The sequence below is a fragment of the Sceloporus undulatus genome, chromosome 7 (genome assembly GCF_019175285.1).
Source record: "Sceloporus undulatus isolate JIND9_A2432 ecotype Alabama chromosome 7, SceUnd_v1.1, whole genome shotgun sequence".
Lineage (NCBI taxonomy): Eukaryota > Metazoa > Chordata > Lepidosauria > Squamata > Phrynosomatidae > Sceloporus > Sceloporus undulatus.
In genome coordinates this window covers 27,793,192-27,807,434 of record NC_056528.1, presented here as the reverse complement: position 1 = coordinate 27,807,434, position 14,243 = coordinate 27,793,192, and the positions used below count along the sequence as shown (strand labels likewise).

Genomic DNA, 14,243 nt, shown 5'->3' with positions numbered 1-14,243 from the left:
AATAATAATAATAATAATAATAATAATAATAATAATAATAATAAAGAGGACCACTGCTCTAGACCAGTTCAACCTTGACAATGAAGAAATAGAAGTGGTAAAAATATTGAAACATAGCTGTCAGGTCTCCCCTTAAGACACCTTGGGAAGAAGCCAAGATGACCAAAGTGAGGCTGCCGTACTTTGGACACATCATGAGAAGGAATGAATCCTGGAAAAGACCATAATGAAGGGAAAGGTGGAGGGAAGCAGAAAGAGAGGAAGGCCACAGGCCAGATGGATGGTGGACTTACCCAAGAGGACAGGACCAAAATTCAAGATGACCTGAGTAGACTAGAAAGCTGGGCCAAAGCTAACAAAATGAATTTCAACACGAAGAAATGTAAAGTACTGCACTTAGGGCAGAAAAATTAAATGAACAGATATAGGATTATGGGGGACACCTGGCTGAACAAGACTAGATGTGAGTCCAAGTAGACCACAAGTTGAACATGAGTCAACAGTGCAACGCAGCAGCTAAAAAGGCCAATGCAATTTTAGGCTGCATCAATAAAAGTATAGTGTCTAGATCAAGGGAAGTAATAGCCCCACTCTATTTTGCTCTAGTCAGGCCCCACCTGGAATATTGTGTCCAGTTCTGGGCACCACAATGGAAAAAGGACATTGAGAAACTGGAGCATGTCTAAAGGAGGGCAACTAAAATGGTCAAGGGTCTGGAAACCATGCCCTATGAGGAACGACTTAGGGAGATGGGGATGTTTAGCCTGGAGAAGAGAAGGTTAAGAGGTGATATGATAGCCCTATTTAAATATTTGAAGGGATGACATGCTGTGGATGGGCAAAGCTTGTTTTCTGCTGCTCCAGAGAACAGGACCCAAAGCAATGGATTCAAGCTTCAAGAAAGAGATTCCACTTCAACATTAGGAGGATCTTCCTGACAGTAAGGGCTGTTCAACAGAGGAACACACTCCTTCCTCGGAGTGTAGTGGAGTTTCCTTCCTTGGAGGTCTTTAAACAGAGGCTGGATGGCCATCTGTCAATGGGGATGCATTGAATGAGAGTTCCTGCATGGCAGAATGGAATTGGACTGGATGGCCCTTGCGGTCTCTTCCAACTCTATGATTCTATGATGTAAGCAGAGCAGTGGAGTAGGGGGTCTCAGAGATATCCATAGGGTTGCCATAGGTTGAGATCAACCAAGAGCAGTAAACAACAACAATAGGTGCATGATGTGATACGGATCCCGGTTTGATGCCACTTTACATGCCGTGGCTCAATGCTATGGCATTCTGGAAACTGTTACTTGTTGTGGGCCCAGAGCAGAGCTCTGGGGGAATGTGACTTGTGGTTGAGAGAGTATAGCTAGCCCAAGCTCACCCAGTGAGTTTCAAGGCTAAGGCTGCATCTTCACGGCAGGAGTAATCCGGTTTGACACCACTTCCACTGCCTTGACACAATGCTATAAAATCTAAGAAAGTATAGTTTTTGTGAGACATTCTCTGGTCAGAGAGCTCTGGTGCCACAACTACAAATCCCAGGATTCCACAGCATTGAGTTGTGGCAGGTAAAGCGGTGTCGAAGTGCGTTAATTCTCCAGGGCAGATTAGATCTATGGGATAAAAGGAATAAAAAAAGTTTCCTGTCCCAAACAGGAGACTTGCAGTGACTCTTTATCCTAGTGCCAAATAAAGGTTCTCAGGCACAGAGAAGGGATCAAAAAGGGCTTGCAGCCAGTTCAATTGGATCCCGGACGTGTAGAGAAGGAGTAGTGCAAAGTTTCACTTTTTTTGGTCTCTATATTCCTGACGTCAGAAAGAAGGCGGAAGTGAGGCTTGAAGCTCAAAGGGTAGAGCCCATGAGGTATGGAAGGTCATGGCAACAAAAACAAGGAGTCCAAAGTCAACTGGCACAAACTGCACATACTGACAAGGCATACATTGAGACCAAGGTCCAAAACACATTGCAGAAATAATCCAGTATGAGACCACTTTAACTGCCCTGGCTCAATGCTAGGGAATCCTGTGAACTGTCATTTTGTGAGACATTTAGCCTGTTCTGTCAGAGATAGCTCTGGTGCTACAACAAACTAGAGTTCCCAGGATTTCTTAGCACTGAGCCAGGGCAGTTAAAGCGGTCTCCAACTGGATTATTATTTCTGCAGTGTGTTTTGGAACTTAAGTCCCAAAGGTGTTGCAAGGTCCCTCTGCTGACTGAATTTAGAGGCTAACATGGCTGTGTCTTTGCATGCATAAATTATTGTTCTATTTGACCACGACTGAGGTGGGAGCGAGCTTGTTTTCTGCTGTTCCGGAGATCGAGACCCAGAGCAATGGATTCAAACTCCAGGAAAAGAGATTCCACTTCAACAATAGGGGGGAAATTCCTGGCAGTAAGGGCTGTTCAGCAGTGGAAGACACTGCCTTGGAGAGTGGTGGAGTCTCCTTTAGAGGTTTTTAAACAGAGGTTGGATAGCTATTTGGGGTGCTTTGATTGTGAGTCCCTGAATGGCAGAATGGGTTTTATGGGATTGGACTGGATGGCCCTTGTGGTCTCTTCCAACTCTAGGATTCATCGTCATGAAACTTAGCGGGTAACCTTGGGCTAGTCCTATTAGCCTGACCTACCTCACAGGGTAGAGCCAGCATGGCATAGTGGTTTGAGTGGTGGCCTACAATTCTGGAATCCAGAGTTCAATTCCCAGCTTGGCCATGAAGTCAACTGGATAACCTTGGGTGGATCACACGCTCTCAGCCTCAGGGGAAGGCAATGGCAAACCTTTGGACAAATCTTGGCAAGAAACCCCATGATAGGGATTAGGGTCTTAGGGTCACCATAAGCTTGGAATGACTTGAAGGCACACAACAACAATAAACCTCACAGCGTAGTTGTAAGGACAAAGTAAAGATTAGAAGCGTCAGGTAGGACTGTGTTTGCTGGATGAAATATAGGTTATCAATTTACATAAGGACATAAAAAGAGCTGGGTTGAGTCAGACCACACCACTGCCTATGGAAAGCCTCCCACAGAGCATGACTACAGCCAATAACTCTCCCTCCCACACATGTTCCCCAGCAACCAATATACAGAACCATCCAGCCCCAACTACTGGGGATAGTAAGTTTATCCAGTTTAAAGTTGGCAGCTGTGCTGGGTTCTACTGTTATGAAAGAGAAATAAAACATATACAAAGAATAAATACATCAGTTACCTTTGTTTCCTTCTGTCCAGAACACAGGGCAGGTGAGGATTTTTGTAAAAAGCAGACAACAGCTGCAAGACTTCAAGTTCAGGTGAGCATCTGCTAGAAAAATTTAGAAACTCTTGAGAAGACTTTCTGCACACTAACCTTTATTCGGGGCTTCAGGGGCATTTATAACCTCAAGACAAAGACTCCTAGGAACTATAGCTGGTCACTAAGAATTGGCTTAATTGAATTGGCATGAAAGATCTGGCACTTCCCAATTATAGAAGGGCCCAGGAGATAACTCCCAGGGACACCCTCATGTTCCTATCAATGTAGCATTTAGCAGTCAGTTTTCAACTTCACTTTGCCCTAGGGCACATGCATGCCCTCCAGATATTGCTGGACTACATGAGCCATTTTGGAGTATGCAATAGGTTGGCTGCTAGAGGATTTCAACAAATACAAAAATAATCCTCAGTGCATTATAACGTGTAACAGTTTCATTGTTGTAGAATTCAAAGATATAGCAAACTGCTCAGCCCCTCCTAGCTTGTCTTTTCTTCCACATTAATAACTTTTGCCATCTTGACATGCTCAAGTGTAGCTTCGTCACACAGATCCCAGTTTTCATTTGTGAAATGCGGGAGTGTTTCAGTAAAATCCCCCCCCCAAGTAAAGTGAAATGTCATTGCTTTCACTGTAGACAAATGACATTTCATGGAGGTAAAACTGAATGGAAATCTTTCTACATATGCACAGAACTGTGGCTCTCTCTACCATAAGAGGCAATGATGGTTGCCAACATGGATGGCTTAATACATGGATTAGAAAATGTATGAGGATAAGGATGTTGATCATCCCAATGGCTGCAAGGAACCCACATATTCAGAGATCCTACACTACAGAAGGCATTCTTCTAGTCCTTTTATTGAAGGGCTATCCAGTCCTTATCCAGTTTTGAGTGTTGGATCAGGACTTGGGAAATCCAGACTCCAATCCCCACACTGACAAGAATCCCAGAAAGTGACCCTAGGCCATTCTCGCTCTCCCTGCCTGACCTACCTGAGCACTATATTGAGCTAAATGGAAGGATATAAACTGAACCAATCATAAAAGCAGAAGAACAGACTCTAAACTACCCTAGGCAACAACAGCAGGCACACAACTTACCTGTGGGGTATTCATACTGCAAAATTACATAATCAAAGTTTCATGCCCCTTTGCCATGGCTCCATCCTAGGGCATCCTGGGATTTGTAATCTGTGGAGGGAGTGAAAATTATTTGTGAGAGAGCTCTTACTCCCAACTCCTGAACTGCAATACTGGAGCTCTCTAGCAGAAAATACTAAGTTCCTACCCAAACTACAAATCATTCCATAGGATGAAGCCATAGCAAACTGGAATCAAACAATTATGATTGTACTGCATAGTGTGGAGTTATACACAGACACCTAGTTGAAGATTTCCCCTGCTAGGTGGGAGAAGTGTTTTTATTTAAGTTATAGTCATGATTTCTAAATCTGCAACTTGTTATGTTAGACCGTTGTGTTGTAGTGGTTTGGGTGTTAGACTAGGACTCTAGAGACCAGGTCTCAAATCCCCAGTCAGCTGTGGAAACCCACTGGTGACCTTGGTGAAGTCACACTGTCTCAGCCTCAGAGAAAAGCAATGAACCTCTCTGAATAACTCTTGCCAAGTGATACATTTACTTTTGGCCTTTTCAGTCCTATGTTGTTGTGTAACAGAGGGGCTTACCTTTGCCTTCCTATGAAGCTGAGAGAGTGTGACTTGCCCAAGATCACTAAGTGAGTTTCCATGGCAGAGTGGGAATTTGAACCTTGGTTTCTAGAGTCATAGTCTGATGCTCAAACCACAACAACATACTTTCTTATACTAAATACATTTAAATATAATAAAGAATACATAGAGAAGTATCTAGGCCTACCTCAAGAAAGCTATCAGTCTCCAATCATCTCTTCTCTCCAAATAACCTGTTTGGTTTGGGAGTTTCAGTATCTGCAGCACTGCAAAGACAGACTAGGCCCATGAATAAAACAGCAGGATTGTCTCCTAACAGCTGAAACTGGAAACCGTGTACATCAGTAGTAGGTGAGTTTCAGTTTCATTCGGAGCCATGTCAGGAGGGAAAGGCCTTCCCCCAAAGGGATGGCAAAGTACTATCACTTGGAAAAATTTTGCAGCAAAAGAAAACTCACCACTGTGCAAACATCGTAACAATAGATGGAAGGTTTTGCATCACACAGAACTGTTCCTCTAAGTGACACAGCAAGGCACACGCTGGCTGGCACAGCAATGGAAGTCACTATTCCTCTTTCACTTTTATAGTGACAGTGCTGTCCCTTCACTAAACAGTGGAGATCAAGCAAGAGTTCTCTGTGACTCCCAAAGCTTGCTTCCTTCATATTTCAGCACCAGTTGATCCTGGACCTCAGCTCCCCCATTTTCTGTCTCCCTACTCAAAGCTTGGAAGTAATTGGTTGCAAAGTTATTGCTAATTATATTAAAACAATAAAATAAAGTGCACAACTATTTTTGCAGCATAACTGCAAGTGGACTATAGTAGTGCTTCTTAATCTGTCTGCTGTGGGAGAGTGCCAAAAACCTTTCCAAAATGTGTAAGGAACTGGTCCACATGTACACACACAGTCTGCCATTCTACCACTTGTAAGCAGTGCTGAAGGTGAAATTGGTGAGCTAGCTAACACAGAAAGGAATGACCTATAACAGTGCTTTTTCAGCTGCCTGTTGTAAGAGTCTTACATGGGTCTCCCTCCCCATGTGTCGTATTTGTGCCCATTGACTAGAACTGTTTCTGTCTTTCCTGAAAACATGCTGTGAATTGGCAGACAATCGCTTGCAGACTGGCACTGGTCTAAGGACCACTGTGTTGAGTAGCACTGACCTCTAGTACCAACATGTCTCTTTTCGTCGTGATGTTGATAGAAGAAGTTCTCTTTCCTCCTTTCTCTGTGGGAGGCGGAACCTAAACAACAAACACCACGTGGTATCAGTGTCACATATTCAGGGGTAGCTGTGTTGGCCATGTAGCAAAACACAACAAAATCCAAAGTTCACAAAAAGAGAGATACTTTTATTGGTCAACCAAAACACACAAAATACAGCATGCAGGTTTTCAAAGCTCCGTTGGCTTCTGCATCAGGCAGAAGATGCTTTAAAAATCATACAGGAGAAGAACAATGTTAGAGTCACAGGACCACATTTTATATTGGATGTTATTTCTGTTGTTCTGGAGGGGTCTCAATGCAGGCAGAGTCACTTCTTCGCCATGTGGGGACCAGGGAGAAAGGCAGTAAAAAACAGCTAATAAAATTTCAGACCCATTACCAACAACAAAAAAAATTCTCTCAAGATTCAGACTGCTCCTGTTAGTTACAGTATTTGTGGCCAGAAAAGAAGACCCAGCTTTTCAACAGCTTCTCTACCTGGTCACCTGGAAGAAAGTCTTTACTCAGCATAGGTGAACATAGCAAGTGGCTATATTCAGAAGCCAAGCCTGAACTGCTGGCATTCCTTACTCAAGGACTGACGCAATATGGAGCTTCTTTATTCTTTCTCTCTCCATTTGCACAAAATCTGACACCCATTATGAGGACTGCTGAACTCCTATGCAAAGCTAGGAGAATTAAATCCTTCCTCTCCATATATTTTATATGCTTGCACTTGTCCTCATGCAGCTGAGGATGCTGAATGCAGTGATGAATATTCTAAATCCTCTCTTCTGTAGGACCAAACCAGACTGCTATCAAAATGCTGTAACCGTATGATGTGGGTACAGTATTCCTCTGGTTGTCCTTCTCGTTCCCTGTATTTGTTGTTATGTACCTTCAAATCAATTCTGTCTTATGACAACCCAATTGTAGGGTTTTCTTGCTCAGATTTATTCAGAGGAGGTTTGCCTTCCTCTGAGGCTGAAACAGCATAACATGCCCATGGTCACCTAGGAGGTTTCCATAGCTGTGCAAGGATTCAGATCCTGGTCTCTTCATAGAATCAAAGTGTCAGAAGGGATCGCAAGAGTCACCTAGTACATATTGGCTCTTGATGATGTTGCTACATGCCTTCAAGTTGACTTCAACTTCTGGCGACCCTATCATGGGCTTTTCTTGGCCAGATTCATTCAGAGGAGGTTTGCCATGGCCTTCCCCTAGGGCTAAAATAGTACAACTTAACTAGGGCTTCCTTATGGATTTTTATGGCCAAGTAGCAATTTGACCTCTGATATCCCAGAGTCCTTGTCAACTATACCACATGGGCTCTTTACCTGTGTAACCCCAAGACCTCAAGTTGAATATATGTGACTGAGAATAGAAGGGAAAGTTTAAGGAGAAACAAAGTGGGTGAAAGGAAAGAATGAAAACTATACAGTTACTACTGAAGCTTGGTACTATGCCCTCCTTCCTTTTGCAGAGACAGCTGCCTGCCAGGATTATATTATATCTCATTTTTGCAGGGGCTCATCATGTCCTCTTGCAAGCGAGACAGACAGCCTGGCTCTCAAGAGGGAGAAGGAAAGGGAGGGGGGATTCAACCACCCACAACTGATGCAAACCATGCATCTTTTACCGCAGTTTGCCCACCCTGCCTCCTTGCTGCTCTGGTGGTACTGTGTGTTGGGGGGAGCATGTCTGATTGATCGAGACCTTCCCGCTTCTGGGAACTGGCTTCCCTTGAAAGGTAGAACTTCCCAGTAGGTGGATGCGCTCTGTTTTCCAGAAGACTCCCGAACAGAGGCCAAAAATGGATTGGAGAAGTCACACCAAAGTGCTGCCTTTGCAGGGTGGAAGAAAAATTAAAAGAGAGTGTTTCCCGCACTAGAATGTGGAGAGTCCTTGATGTATTTGGGGGGGAAGTCGATGATGATGGTGATGATGATGATGATGATGATGATGATGATGATGATGATGACGACTACTACTCCTATTCACCACCACCCCACCTTATCTCCAACACTGGGACGCAAGGCAGCTTAAAATATGAATGAATACAATATGGTTAAATACGTACACAAAAAGTCAACACTGAAATCAAATCAAACTATCAACAGTGCTAACATAACTTAAATTACCCTTTTAAAGGATAAAATGCAGTACACTTTAAAATTATACAGTACACTCCTAAAAGCACTTTCCTTTAAAACTTTCTGTCTGAAAAGCCTGTTGGACTAAAAAAAAACCAAACCCCAGTCTATTGTCCTATGGAAGGACAATATGAAAGGGGCCCTTCTAGTCTTCCTGGGTTGAAAGATGCTTCTTCACATTTGGTCTTCATTGCAGGTACTGTACCATACAATCCAATTGCCCCGATATGGCAGGGACAGTCGCAGTTAATCCTCTGCTGTCCCACTTTTTCAGCTGCTTTTAAAATGTCCCATTTTCTCTGTCCTCCTCCCATTTTTCCACTTTGTCCACAGCTTTCTTCCACTGCTGCAAGAGTTCAAAGTACAAAAGCACTCTGAATTGTGCTCCCAAGACTCCTTGGACCCTGAAAACCCTTTATTCTCCACCTTCAGTGATTGCCCTTGTGGTGTAGTTTTTTAGTGCTGGACTAGGGCACTGAGAGATCAGGGCTCAAATCTTCACTTAGTCATGGAACCAGTTGGATGATTTTGGGCAAGTCTCTCAGCTTGAAGAAGAGCAATGAGAAACCTCCTCTGAACAAACCTTGTCAAGAAAACCCTAGGACAATATTGTCATAATTTGGAATTTACTTGAAGATGCAACTGCAAAGCCAATTTTAAGCTGAAATCACTCAGAGGGGCTTAAATATGCTGTCCCTCACATACCTAAAGATAGTAAAAAAGGTAGTGGGATTTTCAGTACTGTGTTTAGGAGGAAAGAAAAAGGTACAATTTTTGTAGTGAAATTTCTGCATTGCATTTGCTTCTACAGTGAGTCCTTATTATTCGCTGGGATTTGGTTCGAGGAACCCCCATGGATAACAAAATCCGTGGATGCTCACGTCCCATTAAATACAATGGCATAGCAAAATGGTGTCCCTTACATAAAATGGCAAAAGCAGGGTTTGCTATTTGGAATCTATACTTTCAAAAATATTTTCAATCCATGGATGCTTGAATCCATGGATAAAAAAATCCGTGGATAAGAAGGACCAACTGTATTTTGGTTTTGGTTTTTTACTTAGGGGTTAAAGTTCCAAATGTTGCAGGGATATTGAGCAAGTACATCAGAAGATTCTTACAATCAAGTCCTGCATTAGCATCTCTTAGGATGCATGGAACTTTTGGGATAGTGTCAAATTTAATATGTTATTTGCATTCCTGTTAAAATATATACTATACATGCTCAACTATAAGTCACTCTCATGTATAAGTCAAGGGCAGGTTTTGGGGCCCAAATTATGGATTCTGAGATGACCTGTGGATAAGTCGGGGGTAAAACGTAAGGGCATATAACAAAGGATCTAAAGGATGAAACAAAGGAAAATGATGCCAAATAACCTACAAAATTCCAGTTGGGAAAACTGTTTGTGCTCACACTAAAGGCTTGATGAATGAGAGAATAGAAGGGGGTCAGTGCTTCCAAGACAGATTGTACTCTTGGCTTTCACCTGGGGATGGTTCCTTTCTTTTATAAGAGTTAAAGTACAGTACTTACATTGACCTATGCATAAGTCAACTTAGTTTTTTGGGGCCAATTTTTTACGAAAATTTCAGTATATACAGTATATTGAGATTTAAAGTGCATTTGTATTTGCAATACCCTACTATAATTGGCCCCATAGAACCCAGAAAAAAAAAGGATACAATACCACCCCACTCTAAACTACCCAGATGTGATTTCTGTCTCCCAGAATGTCACTTGTGGGTCTGTGTGAAGGTGACATTATAGTCTGGAAGACCCCAAAATGGCCATCTGATTCATGGAGCAATCCCAGTTTCCAGGCCAGTGCAGGTGAACAACAGTCCTGTAACAGGGGTCAGATAAACATCCCTCTGCAGGATAAGACAACTGATATCAAGTGTTACAAATTGACAAGGGATGCTTCCAAGAACCCAGCTAAGGATGTTTTTGCCTTGTATACAGTTTCTCTTTGGAATGACAGAAACATGATCCAAGTGACCTCCCTGCATAGCAGCTGTGACCTTGGCTTGTATCACTGGCCAAAGGGTATCTCAGGTTATGGTCAGTGAAGCCACCAAGCCAGGTTGAGAGCTTCAGGCATCCCTGGGAGTTGAGAAAGGCAACTTTGAACTACATAAAGCAGGGGTGGGAGAAACTGGTAGGCCTAGGGGCCAGTTAGAGTTGCCATTGAGGATCATGGTTTCCAGGCCAAAACTTGAGCCCTAGGGATAGCCCCTGATTATGTCTTTAAGTGTTATGCATTTAGTACCATCTACAGTTGTCCATAGCTTGTCATTTAAACACACACATAAACAGTGGACATAAACATCTTAGCTAAAAGGTCTGTTCCAGATCAAGGTGAAATTAAAGCATGTTATTCCTTCTTGCTGATTTAGAGTGGTGTCATAAGGGACATTTAATCTAGCCTGTTTGCTTCTAACTGGAAGGTAGCTGCAAAGCACAGCAGAGTGTGAGCCTTGGCACCACAACAAAGAAAGGAGGCAGCTTGTGCCTTCTTCAAGTCTTTCCCAATTTATAGCAACCCTAAGGCAAACCTATCACAGGGTTTTCTAAGGACAAGCATATGTGATTTGCCCAAAGTAGCCCAGTGGGTTTCCATGGCCAAGAAGGGAATAGGACCCTCGTCTCCAGAGTAATTGTCCAGTGCTCAAACCACTATGTCACACTTGCTCTGGGAAGCCACCCAAATTAAAAGAGAAAAGATCACCTGGAGAGTCTTTGCAAGTTTCAGCAACCAATAATTATATCTGGAAAATTGTAGCAAACTGGTAGTCTCCTAGTTAAATTGGAGGGGAGAAAATGTGTTGTGAATGTAGCCAGCTGGATTAATCCACAACAAAAAGAAAGGATTTTAGCAGTTTTCCACTCTGCCAGGGACAGGTGTTTTGTAATCCCAAAGGGTCTTAGTAGCCTATTCAAGGCTAAGACAACACAAAAAGACTTCCCATTACAATAGCAGTATAATGTTGCTGTGGGAAAGCTATGGCTCCATTACCATACCTTTTGTGAAGATTGTAGCTAATGTCAGAGGGAACAGGGGTTGAAAAGGTGGCGATGAAGCCATGATTTCAACTGATCGTCTTAGTGTTCTGATCTTTCATGATCAGGCTCCATTATACACCTGAAAAAAGAGAAAACAGCAGCAAGCATATTAGAGAATTAATGTATAGGTTAAAGGCATATTAGACAATAGATCTATTTAATCAATATTTTAGCTAAGGAATAATTGTCCCCTCTGAGAATCTGATGAAAGCTAGGGACCCACTTGCCAGAAAAATATACATAAAGATACATGCAAAATTTTACAAATGTTTTTGCTTCCATAGTAGATAGATTGCATGCCTTCCCCCCCCCCTCGCATAGCAAATTGATTTTGGGGTGAAATGGAATGAAAAATGGACATTTGCAAATGTTAAATGTTTACCTTAAAATTCACCATGACGGATAGAAGGGAAATCAAAGAAAATAAATAACTTTTCTGCCTAGTGTATAAATCCCTTAGAGCGCATCCATGGGACGCCAAGTTAATAACCCCTGGCATAATAATCTATTTGACAGCTTCTAAAACACCTTTAAAAGCTTTCAAAATGCATAGAAAGTAACTATCAAAAGTTTTTGTAGCTTAAAAAATTATGTTTCCACTCATTAGTCTAAATCAGCATTCCTTCTAACTGTCTAACCTTAGCAGAGACAGTCTTAGGCTGCATTTACACTGCAGAATTAATGCTAAATGTTAAATGTTAAAATCAATCTGTTAGGACTGAAAGGTGTCAAAAAACACTACAATATCAACCCCCTTTTTTTTCAGTGTGTGTGGGTGAGAAAACAAGCCCTGCATGGCCATTTGGGGGATTGGTCCATCTAATCTATAGGCACTGAAGAAAATATTCCTTTCAAAGGAAAGACTGTCCGGCTGCCATACGGAGAGACTGAAACCGGATCCATGTTGTGTGCATTGCAGAGGGCTCACACCTGCTAAATTTAGTGTCTTCCCTGCCTAGGGATCAGCAAAACAGGCTTGAGAAAGAGATGGGGCAGTGGAGGTCATGTCACGTCAGGAACAGAATGGAAAGACAGCACTGGAAGGTCTCAACAGAACTGTGGATGGTGATAGCATACCTTCCAACTGTCTTGCTTTGACAGGGGCAGTTCCAATTCATCCTCTGCTGTCCCACTTTTTCAGCGGGTTTTTAAATGCCTTGGTTTTGATTTCCTCCTCCTGCTTTCACCTTTTGTCCTCAGCTTATTTCAGTTGCTGCAAAACTGAATACTTTGTATTCAAAGTGAAAAAGTAGTTTACACCCCATTAATTCAACAGAGAGGAGGGGAAGGGGCAGAATCTTTTCTTTCCCAGTAGGTTTGGGCAAAAACAAACTGCTGTAGCCTTTCCTAGCTTGCATGTTCTTTCTCATTAGTACCTTTTGTCCTCTTGACCACACTCTGGGATTGAGTGTGACCACACATGTCCTAGTTTTCATCTATGAAACGTTTGATGGTTTGGTCGTGTCAGGAACACCACAGAAAGAATACACTAAGCCTCAGCGAAAGTGTGAACAGTAGCAACTAGCTAATTAAAATCAATTAAGTTAGGAATCTTATAATGAAAGGGAAAACTTTGTTTTAGAGATTGAGTTAAATTAGAAAGTCTGCATTAACTTAATACCATATTGAAGTTGTTAATTATGATATTAATTAATTAAACAAGACACTATGCTAAGAAGACAATATATTTTACATTTCTTAACTGTTCCTTCATCCAAAGGCAATTTATCTTGGATTTTAAAAAATGTCTTTTTGTTAGTCCCTCAAGGTTGGGGAATCAAGCCACTTACAGTACTTAAGAGTAGTTCCAATGAGATGAATTGTCTGAAGAGTTTTTGATGTTAGCATCGATGTAGTGGTTTGAGCCCAGACTCCAGCTCACCAGGGTTTGAACATTATTAAGAAAAGGAATGTTAAAGGGAATCAAACCCTGGTCTCCCAGAGTCCTCAGCAATAGAAACGCATTGGGTGAATTTGGGCTAGTCACATTGTTTGTATCCACACTGCAAAATTAAAACAACCTCACACCACTTTAACTGCCATGAGTTATCCTACAGAACTGAGTTTTGTAGTTTGGCGAGGCACCAGAGCTTAACAGATGGGGCTGAATACCTCCCCAAACTACAAACCCCAGGATATAGGATAGCGTAATGGCAGTTAAAGTGGTGTCAAACTGCATTAATTCTACAGCATGGCTGCATTTTCTCAGGCTTGCGAGTTAAGCAGCTGCAGGGATGCGCAGCTCTAAAGTTGTTGCTGGATTCTATTTCCATCTTGCCAGCTGAGCCAATGACGACAAACAGTGCAGCCAAACAACATCTGAAGGATCACACTTCCTATCTTCACACCTAGAAGAAATAACAATAATAATAATTAGATATTATTGATAGGGTAAAATACTGAGGTATGTTATTACCAGGTAATGTAGAAATGCTTAACTTCTCCAACTGTGGCTGCCTCACAGATGAGTTAAATGGCGGCTTCAATCACACCAGTATCTTGGCATGAACCGTGGAGCATCTTCATATAGATTGAGTATACCAATATGTGTGTGTGTGTGTGTGTGTGTGTGTGATAGATAGTATACCAATATAGAGATAGTATACCAATTTCCAAACTTTGATCTTTGAGGTGTTTTGGACCTCAACTCCCAGAAGCCCCAGCCAGCTTCTCCAACAATCAAGAATTCTGGAAGCTGAAGTCCATAATAATAATAATAATAATAATAATAATAATATCCCGCCTCTCCAATAAGATCGAGGTGGCTTACATCAATAAAATCAATAAAATCCATACAATACAATAAAATAAACCTCACTATCCCCTCCCTGTCTGAAGGAACAAAGTTGTTGGGGAGTACAGTATATGAGTAT

At 42.1% G+C, this 14,243-nt stretch overlaps 1 protein-coding gene across 4 annotated transcripts in view; it reads right to left on the bottom strand.

Moving 5' to 3' along the window:
- Positions 1–6,124, bottom strand: part of SBNO2 (strawberry notch homolog 2) — a 100,006-nt gene extending 93,882 nt beyond the window's left edge. The window contains exons 1-3 of one of the 4 annotated variants that reach the window (XM_042479796.1): positions 6,108–6,124; positions 4,355–4,444; positions 3,209–3,298 (exon numbers count right to left, since the gene is read on the bottom strand). The gene's annotated coding sequence lies outside the window, so the exon portion shown is untranslated. Of the gene's footprint in view, positions 1–3,208; positions 3,302–4,354; positions 4,445–5,129; positions 5,564–6,107 lie in introns of those variants that run through there. The other 3 variants (XM_042479800.1, XM_042479797.1, XM_042479799.1) reach the window with 3 other exon arrangements.
- Positions 6,125–14,243: the final 8,119 nt, after the last annotated feature.